General features: G+C 42.1%; 1 protein-coding gene and 1 long non-coding RNA gene across 2 annotated transcripts in view; both read right to left on the minus strand.

Annotated features, from left to right (window-relative positions):
- The window catches only part of PIBF1 (progesterone immunomodulatory binding factor 1), a 215,130-nt gene that overhangs the window by 195,328 nt on the left and 6,120 nt on the right, over positions 1–13,682 (minus strand). The gene's annotated exons all lie outside the window — the stretch shown is intronic.
- Positions 6,738–13,347, minus strand: LOC146545719 (uncharacterized). The gene is made up of 3 exons (XR_014880944.1): positions 10,553–13,347; positions 10,267–10,386; positions 6,738–6,756 (listed from the first exon to the last, which is right to left on the minus strand). It is a non-coding gene; the product is annotated as an uncharacterized LOC146545719 (long non-coding RNA).

Below are 13,682 nucleotides of genomic sequence, written 5' to 3' on the forward strand. Positions count from 1 at the left end.
TCGGTCAACCCCAGTCTGCCTGAGAATGAAGGAGCTGCTGGCTCCTCCTCGGATTCAATTGCTGTGCCAGCAACACCCTCATTTCCACCACCATGGAAGGGGCTGGCCGCCTCTCCTCTTGAGGGCCCTGACAATCCGTTTGATCCTGGCCCAAAAAAGAGCCGGATCTTTTTCCCCTGATTCACATGATGCGTGGGCGCTCATTCACAGTGAGGCTAGGAAAGCCGGAGACATGGATATGTTAAGGGCTTTTCCTGTAATTACAGTCCCAGAACAGGAGCCACGGTGGGAGGCTATATCGTATAGCATCTTGCGAGATTTACGGCAATGATCTTAATCGGATAGTCTTCTGGTACTCAAATGGGTCTTTTTTATTTGTCTGGTATTATTGACACGGATTACACAGGGGAAATTAAGATAATGCTGTGGATACCAGCCCCATCTTGTGCTGTCCCTGTGGGAATTCACACTGTGACTTTCAGCCTAATCCACCACAGCAAACCAACATCCCACAGGGTGATAGTGGTTTTGGATCAACCGGCGAACCTCAGGCCTGCAGGTCTCAGAAGGTCTCGCAGGGGAGATCAAATCTGACTTATGTGCTGCGACAAGCGGAACAAGAACTCAAACTGACAGGCATCCTTGACAATGATGCGGATGTTATAAACATCCCTGTGTACAATGTCTTCACTCTCTTTATGTGTTGCCAGTTTCTAAATTGTCATTAACCCCTCTTGTAAGTGCTTTTACTGTTTTTACAGATGGATCTGGCAGGACTGGCCATGCAGTCATTCTATGGAGAGGTACTGCCAGAACCTGGGAGAGTGACTTCCATGTCACCACCAGCTCTCCACAAATGTTGAAACTTACAGCACTGATCCATGTCTTCGAACAATGGTCTGAGCTCATCAATATAATAACAGTTTTCTGCTTATGTTCCAGGCATCGTGATGTGACTGGAGCATTCTTATCTAAAGGAGACAACTAACGTGCTGTTGTTTTTGCTTCTTTTGTGCTTAAAATGGTTTCTAGACCATCGCTCAGAATCTTACTTCATTCATCATGTTTGTTCTCATTCCTCTCTGCTAGGCCCTATTTCTGAGGGTAATGCGCAGGTGGACAAACAAGCAGGAGCAACAGATGTCCCCGATCAGTTTGCCCAAGCACGGTTATCTCATGATTTTTACTATCAAAATGCAAAGGCAATTACAGTGTGCCTTTCAACTGACCACGGATCACACCAGACAGATCATACAGTCCTGTCCAGACTGTCAAACTGTTGCACTAACACCCTCTATAGGAATTAATCATCGAAGATTGAGCTGCTTAGAGCTCTGGCAGACAGATGTTACACACACATACCAGAATTTGGGAAGCTCTGTAAGGTTCACGTTTCTATTGATACTTTCTCTACCTGTGTTTTTGCATTTGTGCATACAAGAGAAAAGGCAAAAGATGCCTGTAAACATTTCTTACCGGCCTTTGCCGCTCTTGGAGTCCCTCGAACGATTAAAACAGACAACAGGCCAGGATATGTAGCCCATACAACCCACTCCTTCCTTCAGCAGTGGAGTATTCAATACCTGACAGGCATACCCCACTCTCCCACGGGTCAAGCTATTATCCAACAAACCCATAGTACGGCCATCCATCCTATCTGCTGTAACATGATCACCGTGCTTTCACCAGTGGTTTGGATTCCAGCTTGTCGTGGTTTTGTGATTTTTGTTCGTCACTATTCCACATCAGAACATCGTGTGGACCAGTGGGAGTTAACAAGTTAATATTCTGGTTCCGTTTACTGCCTTTCATGGACTCATTGAGTATCCTGATGGGAGGGGATGGGGCGGCATCCCCAGAGGACCTGACAGAAAGAGGAAGTGGGGTGGAGCTCCGGACAGGACCTGAGCATCTGCCTCTCTCCCTCTGGCCCCGGCTCAGCCGTCTCTGCTCGCCGCGGAGAAAAGCACGTGCTTTCCCTTGCACTAAGAGAGAGTTAGTTCTAGCTCGGTGGATCCATGAGACTTCAAGCCATCAAGAAACAGACGCGACATATAGGTGGGCTACAGATCGAGAGGTGGACTTAACTATGATTAATTATAACACCTTGCCACGATCTCGCAATGGTAAGCGTTATGTGTTTACCATGGTGGAGGCAACCACTGGGTGGCTTGAAACATATGCAGTACCTCAATCTACCGCCCGAAACACCATACTAGGTCTGGAGACGCAAATCCTGTGGCAACATGGCACCCCAGAAAGAACTGAGTCCAATAATGAGACTCATTTCAAAAATCCAAATTTGTGGATAGTTGGGCCAGAGAACATGGCATCAAGGGGATTTATCATATCCCCTATCATGCACCAGCCTTGGGTAAGATTGAATGCTACAACAGGTTGCTAAAAACTATGTTGAAAGCAATGGGTGGCGGAACATTTAAGCACTGGGAGAAGTATTTGGCAGAAGCCACCTGGCTGGTCAACACCAGAGGATCGGTCAGTCGAGATGGTCCTACCCAATCCAGCTCCCTACATACTCTCAAGAGAGGTAAGGTCCCTCTGGTACATGTAAAAAGCATGATGGGAAACGCGGTTTGGGTCCTTCCAGATTCTGGGAAGGGCAAACCTCTACGTGTTTTTGCATAGGACCTGGGCCTACCTGGGAAGGTGATGGAGAAAAGTGGGGACATTCACAGGGGAATCTGATGCTGGGGGAATGCACTTAGAGATTTCATGAATATATATATATCTATATAGATATGTCTATATGTAAAGCATGTTAATTATTGTTTGTTCGTATGTAGATATACATTAAGCATGTATATGGGAACTGCTGAATCACGGCCTGAACCTCTGATTAATCACCTGAGGTGAGCAATGAATCAGCCACGGGAGCATAGGTGAAGGCAATTCACCACCAGGGGTGGAGCCTGGCTCCACCTCTCCTAGACCCATTTAAGAGCTGACTCCCAGTGGGGAAGAATCTCTTCTGGAGATCCACTCCACCAGAGTTTCCCAAGCAAGCCCAGGATACGGGTGAGTGTACCTATCACTTCTGTTTCTTGCTTTGGTGTAACAAATACGTAGCCAAGCTCTCTGCTATACCGTAACATCTGTACATTCATTAATTGTACACTTGGCGAGCCAGGCAGGTCAAATATACTAACTTTAGATTATGTCCTTCCTATGGAATTTCTTTGAATGGCTCAAGGGGGAGAACGTTACCCCCCCTAAATAAAATGATCCCAGGATGTGTGCGATCTCCCTATTATGAACTAGCCATCATCATTGTAAAACGGGGTCCTTTACGTGTTATGGGAAATATCTCCCCATATCGCATGGCAGATTACTTTCAGGGACTTAGCAAAGATATACTGATCACAAAACAATGACAATTAGCTGCTTCCACAGTGGCATGGCCACTACTAAATGCTTTAAATCATGCGGAAATGAGGGATAACACTTCAGAGAATGAAAACCAACTTTTGAAAGACCGTATCGAAAAATTAGAGCAAGAACTTGGCATATTAACAGGGAAGAAACCAATTCTGCATCTTCCAATAGGTCAAGTTCGTAACATTTCAATAGACAATGACCAGGCTCCCGAATCAACAGACTTTGTTGATCAGGAAAATAAAAAATCTAAATTAGATCTCGAATCTCCGATATTGACAGATCCACTAGAAGTCCGTCCTGTCATAATGCAGAAAACAAAAAAAAGAACAGGACAGATCAGCAGGGGTACCGCCTGATCAGTGCCCCCCTGCCCAGACTCATTAGCATGTAACAGCCCGGCCATACACGACGGATTTAGTACAGTGATTTCGGCAGAAGCCTAGAGAAAGTGAGCCAACCTGGTTATTAAGACTGGGATTCTGGCACAGACTGGGATTCTGGGGCAGAAAGTGTTTTGGTGAATGGCCCAGAAATAGCCAGGTTGGCCACCATGACTGTCCATCCTGCTCTCAGGCACAGTTTATACGTGGGTAATCAATATCCTCATGAAAGCCATTCTATAATAGAATGGTTAATAGCAGCCTGCCATATGGTATGGCTGAATAAATCTGATATACCTCTACATACAGAGATGTGGTCCTCCATAGAGGACCTTCAAAATTATACCCGCGAACTAGGCATAAGGGAAGCAATTTATGACGACACATTTGATGGCCCTGAGATGGTCAAATTCTCAGCAGGGATGAGAGACTTAATTCTACAGCAAGCTCCCTCTCATTTATATGGTACTTTGGTCTCTATATTAAATCTCCTGGTGGCCTCAGAAGCGGTTAGTCCAGCAGGCTACCCAGTTAGTGGCTGCCCTAGGAGAAACAGAATGCCTATGGACGAGATGCAACATTCAGACATTAGAAAAAGCTGAGGTCCTGTCAGTGACTAAAACCAAAATGCTGGCTACTCAAGCTCCTCGATTGGAACCCATAGGGGTCTCCCGAAAACAAAAATGTAATGACTTAATTCAGGCTGGAGTCCAATTTGCTAAGATTGACTGCCATGGCCTTCTCCAACTTTGGAGACAACTAAAGGACAATCAAAAATTTCAGAACTACCCTAAGAAACCAAGGGTAAGGGTTATAGAGAGAACACCAACAACAACATGGAACCTAGAAGATTTCATTGTTCCTAATAGGAAAAAAAAGCCACCTCAGGTGTCTCGGGCCACGACGCCTGAACCACGGGAAGCAAAAGAATTGGCCTTAGCACAATTCATGGCGTGACGAGGGATGTTAGTCCCCCTTCGGCCTCCAGATGGGACCGGAGCCCTATGTAGAATTAACAATTTATCGGTCCCGAAAAAGTATTCAGAGTTATGGCATTAGTGGACACTGGAGCAGAAACATCAACTATCTACAAGATCTGACCAAATTTGTTGGAGACAGAGTGAAGATTGGTGGTTTTGGGGGAACAGACTATTTCTGTCATCCAAACATGGTTGAAATTGGGGGTTGGGCGTCTCCCACTCCGGGAGTATAAGGTATCTATTGCCCCAGTCCAGGAATACATCTTGGGCATAGATATTCTATGGGGTCTGGCTCTCCAGACAACTGTGGGAGAGTTCACACTTCGACAGAGATGTATTAGTATCCAGGCGGCACAGGCAATATTAAGAGGCCATGCAAAACATAGCCTAATCGCCTCCCGAAAACGCGCCGGTTTACTAACGTATGACAGTATAGGCTTCTGAGTGGACAAGATGAAATATCGAGAACAGTGCAGGAAAAAGTGGGCATTATAAGACCTGCACACAACCCATATAATTCCCCATATGGCTAGTATGAAAATTGCATGGCACGTGGAGAATGACAGTGGATTACGGAGAATTAAATAAAGTCACACTGCCTATTCATGCGGTCGTACGCAGTATTGCCTCCCTAATGGAAACATTAAGTAGGGATATAAAAACCTATCATTGTGTCCTAGATTTAGCAAATGCCTTCTTCAGTATCCCAATTGCTGAGGAATCACAAGATTAATTCTACAGCATGATGTGGTGATGCGGAATAAGGGGTGGAATGTTGTGGTGTCATGATTTTTTGTTGTCACTATTCCACATCAGAACATCGTGTGGACCAATGGGAATTAATGAGTTAATGTTCTGGTTCCGTTTACTGCCTTTCATGGACTCTTTGAGTATCCTGATGGGTGAGGAGGGGGTGGCATCCCCAGAGGACCTGACAGAAAGAGGAAGTGGAGTGGAGCTCTGGACAGGACCCGAGCATTTGCCTCTCTCCCTCTGGCCCCGGCTCAGCCAGGGGTCCAGAGGAGTGCCACAGAGTGCCACAGTCTCAGCTCGCCACAGAGAAAAGCACGTGCTTTCCCTCGCACTATCATGGGCTGAATAAACAGGGGTGTTTTGTGCCTAGGCATAAGATAAACTCTCTGCTGATTATGAAGAATTGTTATGGAATTTGCTTGCTGTCTACATGTACTGTATACATGTGTTAGAACATAAAAACCTTCCTTTAGAAAGTAGACATAGAGAGACATACATTATGATCAAGATCATCACAGCAATAAAGAAATCTTCCTGGCATGAGAACCCTGTGTTGTGTTGCTAACTTGCGACACTCTGCTCCAGGCTGAACGAGCGCAGCTCCCTCAGCCTGTCTTCATAGAGGAGATGCTCTAGCCCTCTGATAATCTTTGTGGCACTCCTCTGGACCCTCTCCAACAGCTCCTTGTCTTTCTTGTACTGGGAGCCCCAGATCTGGATGCAGTACTCCAGACAAGGTCCCACAAAGGCAGAGTAGAGAGGGACAATCAACTCCCTGTCCCTGCTGACCACCCCTCTTCTGATGGAGCCCAGGAAACCATTTGCTTTCTGAGCTGTGAGAGCACACAGTTCAGTTTTTCATATACCAGGACTCCCAGGTCCTTCTCTGCAGGGCTACTTTCAAGTTCTTCTCCCAGCCTGTATACATATCTGGGTTACTCTGACCCAAGTGCAAAACCTAGCCCTTTGCTGCGCTGGACCTTGCAAGGTTCACATGCAACCACCTTTTGAGTTTGTTGAGGTCCCTCTGAGCGTCTTCACTTCCTTCTAATGTGTCTACTGCATCACTCAGCTTGGTGTCAATCAGCAAACTTGCTGAGGGTGCACAGGAGCCCATCATCGATGTCATTGATGGAGATGTTGAAGAGCACAACAGCACTTTTTCTCTGGATCTGGGCTAATTAATATCTGCTCTTCATTGAAATGCTGTCAGGTGAAAAGGTTCATTGGGATCACCGCATTAGAAACTGAAAAAAAAAAAAAAAAAAGACAAAAAAAGACCAATGGTTCTCAAGAGCAATGACTAGCAGTCTATTATAGCCACAGCAAAGAAGCAGAAAAACACTGGACTGAAAAGACAGTTTTCATAAATCCATATGCTTTCTGGAGACTTCACAATGTTAACCTACTGCCCTAAGCTAATAGTTTTTGGTAGAATATTTTTCTTGGCAGCTTTTTACTGTACAACCTAAGTATAAATAATAATTAAGAGAAGGAGACATACATGTGACCTAGAACTGAAGCCTTATCTGCCTTTTCCAGAGAACAACGTAGAGGCCAGGTGATTAAAGCACTGCATGAAAGAATGGGAAAGGCTTAGGGGAAGGGAAATGAACTGGGGAAAGCTTCCAGTGTGCTGCCTTTAATTACAGATGTGAAACTTCAAAAGAAATCTTAGGAAACAGTCTTTCTGGGGTAGGAATAGGAGCCTCAATTTTACAACAAAGACATATAATGCCAACTGACCCTTTGAATGCAATAGGGTAGTACATTCTTTGAAGGCTATAGAAACATTCTTCTTTCAGATAGGAAACATTATCACCATAGAATTATTAGATTTGTCTAGTAAAACCTGACAGCTAGTAACCCTGATTCAGAGACAAGGTCTTAGAAGAGATCCTTGTCCTACATGCATCCAGCTTTGTCTTTCAGCTAATCAAAGCTTTTAGATAACAGTCAAACTATAAATTTGATTCCAAGTCCTGAAGGCAACACTACAGAAAAAAATACATATATATATAGCTACAAAAAGAAAGCCCTGATAAAACTATATGAAGACAGAATTCCAGGAAAACATTGTCAAGATACATAGCCAAAATGAAGAAAGCAATACTTAACCTCATAGAACTAAAAAGAAAAGCACCATTTCCTTCTCAGACTCTCTGAGCCTTAAGAGACAGAGCCAGTAGCAAATTACATCTGTTTGAGTGAAGGTTCTAAGCACTCTGGAAACACAAGACTGAAAACAGTACACGTGGCAATACCCACACCAGGAGCCGGTTCTGTTTTTGGGAAGCTCCTGGCAATACAGCTCTACACATGGACTTTCTTTTTTAATCCTCCAAAGGTGGTAGTGACGCTGTAAGTACCAAGCACCAGGAAAGGAGGACTGAAAAAGCATGTACCATACAAATCTGGTAACAGATCCATCAGCACTGAAATACAAGAACATCACTTCTGCAAGTTCCACTGCTTCCCTCCTAGGAGTGCTGATGATGATCCTGGAATCAGAGGAACTGCATAACCAACAGCCATGAACAGTGGCAGTGCTGCTGAATTACTTCTATTGCTCACTTTAAAAACAAAAAGAAGCAAAGATCTTTTGACACTAGCTGTGTCAAAAGCTACTGGATGTGTTCTAGTGTTCAAGAGCGCTTTTCGCACACTTTTCTTTGATACCAGTTGTCACAAGCAGCTTCCCACCCTACTGGGCCTGCCCTACAGATTCAGCAGGCTTTGATTAAGTGCTAACTCAGAGCAGCAACAGGCAATCAACAAGAGAAATTTCTAACAAAGCTGTGGAGTTTTAGTGCTCTCACTGCTCCGCATACCAAGAATTAAATTACTGCCAAATTAGAGCCAGCAAGCTCTTCTTCTCCCAGGACAGCAGGAGTTAATAGAAAGATCTGAGATATGCATATATTTTTGTTCCTTTCCATGTTTCTATAAAGAGGAGGAAAAAATAAGATGAAATTAAGTAGGAAGAAGCATAATTGTTTAAAATGCTGAGGGGGAAAAGGTACACATTATAGGAAGTAGTTAATTCTCACCTGTGTACTTCAGTGATCGCTGTATTTCAAAAATCCGCATTTGTGGTTTTTAAAAGAAATTTTAAACTAAAAACACTTCATTGCTAAGCTATATAGAGCAAAGAAATATAACTGTCAGAATAAGCTTAAGATCTTAGAAATGTGGGAGAGGAAACCAGGGGAAAGATTCAAAGAGTAGGCAAGCAACTATACTTAACCAGTTGGAAATAAAGAATTCTTTACTACATAAAAGTAGAAAAAGAAGGGTGGAAAGCTGAAGTAGCACTTAGAATCAAACAGTGTTTTATTTCTGGTTGACAAGTTTTCTTGTATTAACACCTGATCTTACCAAAGGAGCTCAAATGACAAGGCTACCCAAACAGTACATTCATTTGTATCCTGCAAGAGATGTCTATGTAAATTAGGTTTAGTTCACTAACAATGACATTCTGAAGCAGTCTCACCTTATGATCTGAAACAACCTGAGATACCTTCTTACAGCAATATTCATCATCAGGTTGAAACTGAACTTGCTAGAAGCAAAATACTCCTATGTCCCCAGATACGCTGCATGAGGCCACATTTCATTGAATATCTAAAATATGTCATCTCTATGCAGAAGGGACAGACAGGAGACTCGCTTTTTTTTTTTTTTCCTTTACACAATAACAAAGCCTAACTCTACAAATTCTTCCAAATGTATCAAGCTATCTTATCTGAAACCTTGGAAATGAGGTTTCAAAGAAATGGAAATGAGTCCTAAAGACTCGTTTTTATTCACAACTGTACGCTTTTTCCCTGGTGATGCTTTAACATCCTGATCTCTTTCCTTACCTTTTCTTCTTTAAAGACATTATTCAGTCTCACTAATTATTTTCCAATTTAAGCATGATTAAGCAAACAGCATGCAAGCATTTGAATAAAACCACTTCAACTTAACACAGGTAACATTCTAGTGCCTTCTCAAAAGCGTCGGAAGAAAATTGCAAAAAGCTTTAACATTGAAAGATAAAGCTGTGGGAAAGGTGGATAGCTCCATCACGTGGATGATAACAATAGAGAAATGTCTGTATTAAAGGAAGGTCAAAGAACCGAGAAATGTATCAACTGCTCCGTTGTTAAATCCCTGCAACAAAAGCTTACACGAATGCCAGTTAAATATCGGAAGCCTGAAATTTTCCTATAGAATTTAGCAATTCAGAGCACGTTAAAGGCACACTGAAGGAAAATGCCTGAGCAAATCCCAGGAAACATCATTAATCCAATCTCAGACATGATCAGAGGTGAATAAGAACAAAATAACACAGAAGCAGTGTATGGGGCTGCTGAATCACGGCCTGAACCTCTGATTAATCACCTGAGGCAAGCAATGAGTCAGCCACGGGAGCACAGGTGAACGCAAATTACCTGTGCTGCAGAAAGGGGTGGAATCTGGCTCTACCTCTCCTAGACCCATTTAAGAGCTGACTGCCAGTGGGGAAAGATCTCTCTGGAGATCCACTCCACTGGAGTCCATCTTGTGAGCCCAGGATAGGGTGAGTGACTTTCTGACATTACTTCAGTATAAATTACATTACCCAAGCTCCTGGATATACATATACCATCTGCATATCCATTGACCATACACCCTCTGTATATCCACTGGTTATACAAGCATATAAATGCAACAATTCTGGCATATAATTTATGTTTACAGTTTCTTAATTGAGACAATTAGAGTGCACAGACCTCTGGTAGAGCCTTCAGCTGGGATCTGTATTCGCTTACTTCTTCTGTTAACGTCTCCTTTTTCATCTGTAGATCACCCAGCTCTTTTCTTAAGGAATGGACCACTTCATAGAATCGAATCTGAAAGAACAGATACATATTCAAAACAAGGACTGGCAAAAATACACACTGCAACTAAGGCAGCTTACTAGAAGCTACAAGTCATAGGTGACCACGAGGTCCCACACCCCACTTGCAGCAACACTAGAGCCTCTTTGACTAGCAATATACCAACTTAACTTCTAACCTCCCTGAACCAAGCTACGTTTCTGTGGGGTGTGAAGCAAAGAAGAGAGATTAGTTTTGCTTTCTGACAGCTCAGTGTGCTAAGTCTGCTCCCTCTTCACCAAAGGAAAAGAAAGAGCAAGTGTAGAAGTGGGCGTGGCAAACATCCAGGAAAAAAAAAAAGAGCACCCCACACAATTTCAACATAACAGGTTGCTCTATGGGTTCAGCTGCATTACAGAACTATGCTGCTAGTATGTTTGGGTTTTGTGACATGCATTCTAACTGAATCAACTGGAAAGCTTTGGTTTCAGCTCCTGTAGAACTACATGTTATCTGAACGAAAGTCTTTGTCATGGTTTTATGTTTTTGTTTTGTTTTGGTTCTCAGTATTCTGCATCAAAACATCATGTAGTGTACTGGGAGTTAAAGTGTTAATGCTCCAATTCCAGGCACCTATCCCTATACATTACAGAAGTCATGGGATCTGGCCCTTCCGGGTGGGGCGGTCTCTTACTGCCTGGCAGTGGGTGCTGGAGGGTGCTTTCCTGGCCGTTCCAAGCTTTTCAGGTTTGAATCAGTATTGGGAACTCTCTCTCTCTCTCGTTTTATTTGATTTATTAGTCTCAATTTCAATCAGATTGTATTATATTGTGTTATCTTGCATTCCGATATCATAATTAGTAAAATAAGTTTTCCTCCATAGATTGTTGCCGCTGTTTTTTTGTTTTCCTCCCTTCCTTCCCATTTTGTGGGCTGGGGAGGGGAGGGCAGGGGCCTACCGCCCCCTGTCACGGGTGTAGATTGATCTCGTTAACTCCGTGACAGTCTTTTAAAAGGATTTTCTAAAAACCTGTCCCACATATTCCTTCCTTCACCCACCCCACTCCTGTCATAGGCACAGTCTCACATAAAAAAGAAAATCTCACAGCTATAAAACTTTCCCCAAATGCTCTGACTGAACAAGAACAAACACTAGAAAACAGAGTAACAAAAACACAGTAGTGGAAAGCAAAGGATAAAACAATGAAGAGAGAGTTTTTATAACATTATCCTTCACTCCCCGTGTAACCTCCACCTTAACTCAATACTTAAAATTATTTCTTCTGGGGGATGAATAGAACATAAAGCATTACTTTCATGCAAAAATCACTGCATTGTTCCTTCCCTCCCATACCTTGGCATCTTGTCTTACATGCAATTAAAGAAGAAAAACAAGTGAAAAGACATAGATAAGGAAGTGTTCCAGAGGAAACAAACACTTCCATGCGGGAAAGCAGGTCTCTGTTCTGCTGCAAATAGGAGACGATGAGAAGCATCAAAGGCATTCTCAATTTGATACGCCTAAGTTTACTTACAGCTTTAATTTTGCTCATACTATAAGTAATAGGTTTTTAAAATTACAGTCTAATTTGACTCAGAAAATGGATTGCAACTTTTTCTTCACATTCTGTAAATTCCAAATGGCAACTACAAATTTTACTTTCATTTACAAGTGAACTAGCTGAGGTTATTTTACCGCTATACTATTATCTTATTTTCCAGTTTCGTTATTGTTTCATTTTTGGAGTAATCTAGCCCTATAATGTTTAAAGAGCTTTTCTCATGTAAAAGTGAAATCACATTGTGTTGACACGAAACTGAACAGCGGAATTAGTTTTGTGAGCTCTTTCTAACTTCTGACCTACGACAGGCTTCAACTATTTCCTTACAGAAAATGCTTCAGAAATCCGCACACAATGCTGCCCTCTAAGTCTTAACTTCAGCTTCCACTGACTACAGCTTTCACCTGTCTGGATTGTTTTGGAATTAGCCTGATGACAGCTGAAGTTGAGAACTGAATTTCAATCAAATCCTTTCCCCTCCAAAATTATTCTCTTGAAAAGCAAGCTTTGTTGTCACCAACTGATAACCATTCGAAGTAGAGTCACAGAATCATAGAATTGTTCAGGTTGGAAAAGACCTGAAAGATTGAGTCCAACCACACCATAACCATACTACCCTAACTCTAACAACCCTCCACTAAATCACGTTCCTGAGCACCACATCCAAACGGTTTTTAAACACATCCAGGGATGGTGACCTCAACCATCTCCCTGAAGGGGGAGCCTATTCCAGTGCTTCACAACCCTTTCCATAAAGAAGTGTTTCCTGATATTCAACTTAAACTTACCCTGGCACAACCTGAAGCCATTTCCCCTCGTCCTGTCACCAGTGAGAAAAGACCAACCCCGCTCTCACTGTAAGCACCTTTCAGATATAAGAAGAGAGCAATAAGGTCTCCCCTCAGCCTTCTTTTCCCCAGACTAAACAGACCCAGTTCCTTCAGTCACTCCTCATGGGGCATATTCTCCAAGCTCTTCACCAGCCTTGCTGCCCCTCTTTGGATCTGCTCCAGCACCTTAGTGTCTAGTTGGTCTAGAAACAGCAGAGTGCAAAAGAAAGGAAAACTAGCTTCTGTTAAATGAGGTTATCTGAAAACAGCTGCTTCACTTAAGAGCATTCTTAAAGAAGCGAGCATGTGAACTGCAGAGGCAATAAGTAAGCAAATGAAAGACACTGGGGAAAAAAATATATATATATAATTTTTAACAACTGTTTTCCCTTCAGGATTCAGAAGAAAAAAAAAAAGCATTTCCCTATCTTTCTAGCTCATTCTGAACAACTTATTAAACTGAAGAACTGAGACATACCCACAGACTTATTTAAACAAACAAAAAGGCAGCTGAATTTATTTCTACAGGCGTGTGCATAAGATGTTCGCAATTTTACACACCATGTTTTATGGCTCAACTGCCAAACAAAGCACCACTTCAGTGGCCTGAAGTACTTATATTATTATATAATATATTAATAATATAATATATTAATAATATATATTATTAATATAATAATATTGTTATATAATATTAATATAATAATATATAATATATATTTTATATAATAATATATTAATAATATATTATATTATATTATATTATATTATATTTTTCATAAACTGTTTCTTAAAAATCACTCTTGTAAGTGATAAAAAACCCTAACTTTTTACATACAATCTCACTTTTCACGCCCACATAAATCAAAGTTTGTACAAGTTCTTAACAAAGAAGCAACGCTTTTTACAAGAAAGATGCTTAAATCAACATTTCCAC

Source organism: Meleagris gallopavo, chromosome 1 (genome assembly GCF_905368555.1).
Source record: "Meleagris gallopavo chromosome 1, MGAL_WU_HG_1.1, whole genome shotgun sequence".
NCBI lineage: Eukaryota > Metazoa > Chordata > Aves > Galliformes > Phasianidae > Meleagris > Meleagris gallopavo.